The 6,082-nt window shown below is 38.2% G+C and overlaps 1 long non-coding RNA gene across 1 annotated transcript; it reads left to right on the top strand.

Moving 5' to 3' along the window:
* Positions 1 to 1,836: 1,836 nt before the first annotated feature.
* LOC138970654 (uncharacterized) lies at positions 1,837 to 5,379 on the top strand. Its single transcript, XR_011457038.1, has 3 exons — positions 1,837 to 1,974; positions 2,658 to 2,812; positions 3,548 to 5,379. It is a non-coding gene; the product is annotated as an uncharacterized lncRNA (long non-coding RNA).
* Positions 5,380 to 6,082: the final 703 nt, after the last annotated feature.

Below are 6,082 nucleotides of genomic sequence, written 5' to 3' on the forward strand. Positions count from 1 at the left end.
GATTTCTTGACATGTAATCGAATTGCAACTTTTCAAAGACCAAAAAGTACACTCATGTTTCAAGAATTGATTAATCTTGACTTTCCCGGTGACTATAATCTTTTACTTGCATTAAATATTCCATAATAACAATGAAAAGTCAACATTTTGGCGCAGAACGCTTGAAATGTGTCAATATTCTCTGCTCCCCTTTTACAAGTGCATTTAAATAATAAAATAATTCTGGAATATGGTACGCATACTTCTTATGCTAAAGTGCAAACAACAATAATACGATAAAATGTCTTTTTGTGAAAGTTATGATGCAATTTTTGGAGCAACTCACCTCGCTTTGCCGCCGCGTGAGAGCTGAAATGGATTGAACCGGAGCGTGGGTAGTTTCTTCGTATCAACCGGTTATACGGTGTGATTTAGTGGATATTGAAATTGTGTGCTCCAAAGTCATTTGATTATTGTTGCACAAAGGTGACAATGGTACCATTATAATTATTTGAAGGTAATATCAACTGGTTTCACTCGACCCCTTCTTTCAGTCAATAATCGTCGCACTTGTGTGTCATAGGCACTGCGCCGTACAAGTTTTCTAAATGCATTATTAACATGGTTTGTTCTGCTACGATTTCAAAATCTGTGTACGGGATAATTCTCAGTGGGGACAAGTATATCGCAAAAAAGAAAACACGACAAACAGACGTTTCCAAGATTAACAAGAAATTTACTATTAAAATTTGTTGAGGGTGTGACAACAAATTCAAAGATGTGAAAAGTATTGGTGAGGTCAACTCTCCAGAATCTGTAACCAAGGCCACTTCCTGTCCCGACACATTCCTGGTAATTGGCGGCCAGGGCCGATACTACCCTTCCATCGGTAGTGCTTGTAGGGGTACCATGATCAAGTGTACTCATCGTAACAGAACTTAGCCTTGACACCACGTTGTATTTCACTGAAATACAGACAGCAACTGCGTCAGAAAATACAATCCCAGACAAAAATACTGTCGTGAGACAGGCAAACACACACACACACACACACACACACACACACACACACACACACACACACACACACGCGCGCGCGCACGCACGCACAATTAAACACACACACAAACACACACACACACACACTCACACACACACACACACACACACACACACACACACACACACACGCACGCGAATTATCCGCGTTCTCGTAATATAAATCAAAAACGAATAATCTCCTGTTTAAGATCTATTTGTAGCCAAGTGCACTTCGCTACCCTAAACACTCTAACTAGGTATTCCAAAGTGCTCTTCGCGGGTGGCGAAAAGTGACGCCGAGTGTGATTTTTCACTGGTTTTTAACTTGTTCACACTCGCCGGAATGAGATGAAATGAATAAAAAGAATACACCAAGATGATAATTGATTCTTCATAGTTACTTTAAAACAAAAATGAAGTATTAGATTCAAAATCTAACATTTGAAATACGCGTGTGAAAATGGTTGCAAAGTTGTGTTTTTCTGACGTCAGAACGAAGTTTTCGCTGTGTTGTTTTGACACCAACCGGGAAAACTCCGCTCGCGGAGATAAGCCATTAAAATTAGCAACAACCCGCTACTAAAGACATAAAGAGGAAAGATTAAGCTTTCCGGCGATATCAATATTATTTTGATTGACTTCCGTTTAAGAGTAATATTTTCTAGTTTAAAACTTCGCTCGAAAATTTTGCCATCTCAGAACGAACAATATCCGGTTTTATGCATGCGAATGGCAAGGTCGGAGTTTGAACTTTCACCTGGTCTATTTTCATACTGATGCAACCAATGGCTTGCTTCCGCGAGGACCGAAAACGAGGCAACCCGTTTTTCTCGTTGTCGAGTACGCCGTGTCATGGCGGCGTTTGACGAAGATCAAGCGATGGCACGTCACGGTCGCGAAAGTTCGATTTGCACCCAAAATTTGACGAACCATTCGATCCAGATTGTCTAGAAGGTAAGCATATATGCCTTACAATGTGTTCTCTTTCGATTCTTTAAAATATATTTGCTTATTTAAAAAAAACACGGTGATTGACGAACCGAGTTGATAGCAGACGAAGTACAGTGTTTGTGAAGGTGGGAGTAGTGAACTTCTCGGCACGCTGTATTTTTACAGTGAGGAAAATAAAGCATTATGACTCAAGGAATAAAGTCTTGAAACACATTTTTAACAATCTGTTCATTGATTTGAATCATTAACAAAGAGAATTACTAGAAATTAGCTTTTTTGCATGCGTGCTCGATAGTCGTCTTCTGGGTGATCTCCCTTATCTCCTTGTTTACATTTTACGATGTGCAAACAACTTCGCTTTTTTTACGTCAAATAATTCCGTTTTCTTTTCTAACTATTGCGTTCACTTCTTTTTTTATTTCACTGTTGTAACAAAGTTCCTTGAAAATGTGGTTGACTTGCAATGGACATTGAACTTTTCATGCACAATACCTTTTTAATTTTTATTTTATTTTTTACTGTCCTTCTTCGAGTATGTATGTGTTGTTGGAGTATGCGTTAGTGAGACATATAAATGCGTGTAATAAAACATCACATACCACCATACAATCATATTGTGTTCACTTCTTGAAATGGTAATTCTTAACTGTGCTAATGGCCTCCAACTTTTCCCTTCTCAATCTCAGATGATCGGTTCCAGAAACTAAAGGAGACATTTTTAATGACTGGCAGAGGGAGAAGACCAAGTCTTCCTCAGTTCCTGACTAACTTGATGGCAGGTGTTCATCAAGCTTTAACTTAAGCTCCGGGGACTGATTTGCTGGGAGCAAGGCCATACAGTGTAAGCATTCAAATGGAAAAATACAGATGGAAAAAAAAGAAGTTTTACCTTCAGTATATGATGGCACTGTTTAGTATTAGCTTCTTTTGACATTCATTTTTCTAAATAAGTGTTGCAACTTACATTCTCTCTCTCTCTTTCTCTCTCTCTCTGCATATTCTATGTATTCATATTGTTCTGCTATATTATGTTAATAATCTGATATTTTATGGTCTGTCACGTTTGATGTTCTGCATGTATACTATTTGTATGTATACTTTTTTATTTCATTTCACACACATGCCTAGTGGTAAGGCGTCAGCCCCGTGATCAGGAGGTCGTGGGTTCTAACCCCGGCCGGGTCATACCTAAGACTTTAAAATTGGCAATCTAGTGGCTGCTCCGCCTGGCGTCTGGCATTATGGGGTTAGTGCTAGGACGGGTTGGTCCGGTGTCAGAATAACGTGACTGGGTGAGACATGAAGCCTGTGCTGCGACTTCTGTCTTGTGTGTGGCGCACGTTATATGTCAAAGCAGCACCGCCCTGATATGGCCCTTCGTGGTCGGCTGGGCGTTAAGCAAACAAACAAACACACCCCTTCATATGGGGCTATTGCCTTGTTTGATAAACAATCCATCCATCCATCCATCCATCCATCCCTCTCTCTCTCTCTCTCTCTCTCTCTCTCTCTCTCTCTCTCTCTCTCTCTCTCTCTGTAGCTAAGAAAAAAAGGTAAGCAGTGTGTTTGTGTGCAGGTATCTGTTTGGTTCAGTCGGCTGCTTTGTGACTCTTCATATCCAGAACGTGTGAAGGCACTGATCCAGAAGACTGAAAAATCCTTCAACAACATTGCTGTTTCTTCAGCTGATGCTGCATTCTTGAAAGAGACCTCTTATGTGAACATAATAAACAAAGAACTTGATGATGTTGGCATTGACTGGTCAAATGTGCATTCATGTTCTCAATTTTTAGGAACAGGTATCCGACTGACAAACCAGATTGTGATTGCACTTGAACAATTTAGAAAGAAAGAACATGTAAAACATGATTTTGCTTCTGAATGGTTGAATGTGTTAGGGGAGGGGATTGAAATGTTCTAGATCACAGATTGCTAAGTCTGAAGAGAAAAGTATGATGCAGTACAAAATCTTAAGCAAAGCTAAAGATAGGCGCCCTGAAGAACTTGGGAAGTTTTTGGTTCATGAATTTAGTGTGCAGTCAAACAGTTGCCAAGGAAGAAGTGTTTCCAACAAGAATCTGGGCAGCTCAAACCAGGAGCAAGAGAAGTTAGTCCATCACAGCACAGTTGAACCAGCAGGAATACTTGACAGTAGGGAAGAAAACCAGCATAGCATTAGCAGTCTGCAAGTTCAACATTCAGTTGCTACAATGGTTACGCTGGAATACCACAACATACTACAGGAAGGGAAAGAAAAGGCAGAAAAAGAAAGCTTGAACATTTGGAGTATATTGTAGGTGGTGCAAATCTGACTACCACTTGGCAAACTAAGGACTTTGCTGATTTGACTATTGCTAAAGAAAAACTGGACTTTTCTCAAACAAGTGCATGCCAATTTTAGTCAAGAAACTACAGCAAGAGAACAGAAATGTGAAGAATATCTTATCAGGAGTGAGAAACTCCAAACTCTAAAGAAGAAGTGCAAATTTCAAAGCTACCCACCAAGGAGATCTTGTGCTAAAAAAATATTCTTGAGCAAGAACTAAACATTTTAAAAGAGGAAGCTTTATCACTGACGGCAGAAAAAATTGCTGTGCAACAATAATCTTCAAAACTGAGGCAGAAAATTGAGCTTTTACAAAGTTAACTTGCAAGCATGACAGAGTAAGCTAATCAAGACATACTTTTTTCGTAAAAAAAAAAAAAAAAAAATTTTTATTTTTTTTATTTTTTTTTTTTTACCTCAGATAAAAAACAGTTATGGTCTTAAGGGAAGAAAAGACGTTCATTGTCTTGTTTGCTGTTCTGACAGTTTATTAAAAACTGATCATTTTGGTATAAGGTACTTGCATTATCTTAAACATTGAACCAGATAAAAACATTTTGAAGAAGCCAAAATTCACGTTATGTACAAAATATCTGTTTTTTCAAGACATTGCTATGTTTTTATTAAGCATGTAGAAATCCAAGTGTGTATCACTTATTAAGAGCTTTTAATGCTGAACAAATGGATACCAAAATCAGCTTTGTAACTTTTAAAGCAAGAAAGTTATGGCAGACCAAAAATGACCACTTAGTCGCCATTTTTCTCGACTTGACAAAACAGCACTTTTGGCATTTTTGATCAAAGATATCGTACTAACCAGTTGTCAGATAGAGTTGAAAAAAATTAGGCTTAGATATCATATCCTGCTCTTCCTAGAAAATGTATTAGAATGAAAATGCATTTTATGATTTAGAGATGAAAGAGTTAGAAAATGGACTCTTGCCCAGTTGTTGGGAGTAGCAGAGGGCTTATTTTGCTATTTTGTGCCATTTTTGAAGCTCTGTATCTCTATTTCGATGTATTTCCTGTCAATGTATTTTGCATTATCAATCTGAAAAGTATATAAACTATTCATAAACTCATTTTTTGACTCATGTGATTTGATTTGTGCGCTTGAGGCATGTTTGAATGTGCGGAAGAATGATGTGCAAAAAATTTTCAGAGTCCAAAAATACGGAAAAAAATCATAACTTTTTTTTTTTCCAGCCCACCTTAAAAAAAAAGTATTCCTGTGCTCAGAATGAAAAACTCTATTTGTTTAACTAAGTTTCATATGGGTTATTTAAAAATTGAAAATCACTTTGGAATACCTACTCTAACCATCGCATAGCGAAACAGCCTAGTACAGTACAAACGGAGTCCCCTACCCCGTAGCAGACGATACGATGATGCGCGCGCACCTTGCTGGCGCAAATCCTAATAAAATACCCTTCTAGTTCTATATATATCTATCTAACTTCTTTCTTTCAAAGTCCCTTTTATCTTTGATATTGTCCTAATCATATTTAGGTTTGCATAGAAGTCAATGATTAGGCTAGATGGCTGCATATCATTGTGTTATTTACGATAATGCTTCGAACTGACCAAAGCGTCACTTTGATTTTGACCGGTGTAGCAGCCTATTTTGAAGCAGCCCAGTTTGACCGGGAGGTCATTCTGGGCTAGTCAGTTTTGACCCCCCCCCCCCCCCTAGTCAATTTTGACCCCCCTTCAAACTTTAAGAATGAGTACATTAAGACCTTTAGAAACAATATTTATGCATATATATGTATACAACTATGTATA

Source organism: Littorina saxatilis, linkage group LG7, assembly GCF_037325665.1.
Source record: "Littorina saxatilis isolate snail1 linkage group LG7, US_GU_Lsax_2.0, whole genome shotgun sequence".
Taxonomy (NCBI): Eukaryota; Metazoa; Mollusca; class Gastropoda; order Littorinimorpha; family Littorinidae; genus Littorina; species Littorina saxatilis.